The sequence below is a fragment of the Peromyscus eremicus genome, chromosome 2 (genome assembly GCF_949786415.1).
Source record: "Peromyscus eremicus chromosome 2, PerEre_H2_v1, whole genome shotgun sequence".
NCBI lineage: Eukaryota > Metazoa > Chordata > Mammalia > Rodentia > Cricetidae > Peromyscus > Peromyscus eremicus.
This window is the reverse complement of record NC_081417.1, coordinates 12,624,721-12,627,518: the sequence shown is the minus strand read 5'-3', so window position 1 is coordinate 12,627,518 and position 2,798 is coordinate 12,624,721. Positions and strand designations below refer to the sequence as shown.

Genomic DNA, 2,798 nt, shown 5'->3' with positions numbered 1-2,798 from the left:
TCCTCTGTGTTTTTCCTTTTTATTGACTTTCTATTCTGCCTTCTCATTGGTTGTAAACCCAACCACATGACCTCCTCAACACTGCCTGTCTGTACAGACTTCCAGGTCTTCTGTGGTTGGTATTGAGATTAAAGGCATGTGTCTCCATGATGGCTGTATTCTTGAACACACAGAGATCCGCCTAGCTCTGCCTCCCAAGTGCTGGGATTAAAGGCGTGCACCACCACCCGCCAGCTTCTGCTATGGCTTGCTATTAGCTCTGACCCCAGGCCACTTTATTTATTAACATACAAATAAAATCACATTTCAGTACAAATAAAATACCACCATAAACTGGGCTCACAGAAACAGAATGAAATGGAGAGTAGGACGACTGAAGAGATGTCAATCAAAAGACACCAAAGTTCCATCAGACACCAGAAATAAACTGTATAATACGTTGCACAGCATGGTGACTACAGTTTACATTGTGGTCTTGCACATTGATTAAGGAGCAATTTGAAAAGGTCTCAACAACAAAACCATATGTGAGGTAACAGATATATTGCGAAGCTCAGTATATACATTCCAGGGTACATACATGAAAATATGATGCCACATGCTATAAATACATTACAATTTTGTTTGTCAGTGATAAGTTTAAAATTAAATAAAATAAAAGTTTAAGTCATTAAAATAGGTACTAGACAAATTAAATAAAAATAAAGATGTACGAAAATCCCTTCAGGACTTTTGCAAGGTACTTTGTGGAAGCTTAACACGGATGTCGCAGGCCTCCTGTGCTAGAGTAAGGGTATTAGCTTCCTTATGCCCTCTGGTTTGTATTGCATCCTGAAAATACCATCTTTCACTATGAGCATCTTTCTTTTGCCCCTTCCCATCGCTTTATTCGATGCTGGCCCGCAGCCTTTGCTCCCCGCAGAATCTGTTTTACTGCTGAAACTCACTGGCACCTGCGTGTCTATCTTTGGGCTAGGAAGGTGTACCATGTGAGTACCACTGGCTATAATCCAGAATGCCTCCAAGGGTCACCGCTCCAAAACGGCCATCTGCCATCAGCAAGCTCTGCCTTCCCTCACTGACTCTATTTGGATATGATTAGAAGAGTAAAAAGATAAACATGAGAGCAAATGTCACATTTATGGAAAAACAAATAATACTTTTTGCATAAATCATAACAGGAAATGATTCTTGTCCCTTCAAGTCTTCATTTCTGAAGTGGGGTTGTTTAAACAGAAGAAAATGGGACAAGGCCCTTATAAGGAGGCAAGTGGCATCGAGCTCCTGTGAAACTGAGATAGTGTGGTTTCGGTGCAGTGCTTCAAAGGCTTTCAAGAAATGTGACTTTGCAGCTTCCCATAGTCAGATCTTACACCTTGTGTGGATCAGGACGATACAGCCCTTCACAGGAGAAAGGACCAGCCTTTCTCACTGAATCCTTGCGAGGCCACCTATCCTGTCCAAGTGAACTTCCTTCTTCAGGAGAATTAACTCAGTGTGGCACTGCTTGCCTGACAGACTCTGGGTCTCATGATGCATGTGCCTTGATGCTCATGGATGTAAGGACATGTTTACACAGTAAAGACACACAGACGTCACCTGCCTGCGGACTACACAGTGTTCTCCCCAACTGTCATCAGAAACCATCGCCATTTAGAAACAGCCCTTGAGAGGTAAATACTGAGGTGCCTCTGAAAATCCCAGGTTAACACTGAGGCTGCAGAAGGCAGAGCATGGGAGTGAAATGGGACAGGTGTCCCGTGTCTGAAACGCTGGATTCAGATCCCCGGGAAGCAGCTCTCATTCATTCCGCTCACTTTGAAAGGAAATTCTCATCACTTCACCTGTGGCATCTTTGGATTTAGATTTAGATTTTCATTTGTTTATTTATTTTTTAAATATGGGATGCTTCATAGATTTCCTGTCATCCCTGTGCAAGGGTCGTGCTGATCTTTCCCGTATTGTTTCTGTTTTAGTATATGTGCCACTGGAGAGAGCAGCTGATTTTGATTTTCTTTTTTAAGGCATTATGAAGGAGACTCTGAGCTTACTTTTCCATTTTATGCTACTTACTTAAAACATCAAAGGTTCAAACTTATCTGTATGCAAAATTAAAACATTTTTATGTAAAACATATCTTCTAGTTTTAATGGCAAGTTTCAAGTTGGAATGCTGTATGTGACTCAAACATCTGAAAAGTCTCACTGTGTTATTCAAGCTGGTCTCAAACTCCCGACATCAAGCAGCCATACTGCTTTAGCCCCTCCAGTAGCTGGCTACGGTCACACATCACTGTACCTGATGAGTGGCTTTAATTTTTTTTTCTAGTCAAATGTCTTATTTTTAAGCTAAGAATGTATTCATTGTTCAAAAATACATTTTCTAATAATACCTTTGCACAATAAACTGTGGGCAGATTTTCTTTTTGAAAGTAACTTACTATTCATTAATTGATTCCCCTATCTTGAAAAGACTCAGTGAGTTTTTTTAAAAGCAATTATATGACTATGACCAACATCTGGTTTTTCATTTCTGACGCATATTAATGTTACCCGAATGAACATCTCTGCTCCATTTGAATGCTTTGAAGCTGAAATGAACCTGGTAATTATATTCCCCACAGTTGAAGTTAGTGGCTATCGCCTTTGTATCTCTAATTGAAACTCAGACTTTGGGGTTTTTATTTTCTTTTTGAAAGCCTCCATGAAATGCCTTCAGAAACAGGCAAAGAAGACTTTGTGGGGATCGTATAAGACTTGATGGCTCCACTGAGCTCCGTGGTCAAACTGTAAAAGACT

General features: G+C 40.5%; 1 non-coding gene across 1 annotated transcript; it reads right to left on the bottom strand.

Annotated features, from left to right (window-relative positions):
• Positions 1-1,894: 1,894 nt before the first annotated feature.
• LOC131905386 (U6 spliceosomal RNA) lies at positions 1,895-1,998 on the bottom strand. Its single transcript, XR_009377908.1, has one exon. It is a non-coding gene; the product is annotated as a U6 spliceosomal RNA (small nuclear RNA).
• Between the last annotated feature and the right edge of the window lie 800 nt (positions 1,999-2,798).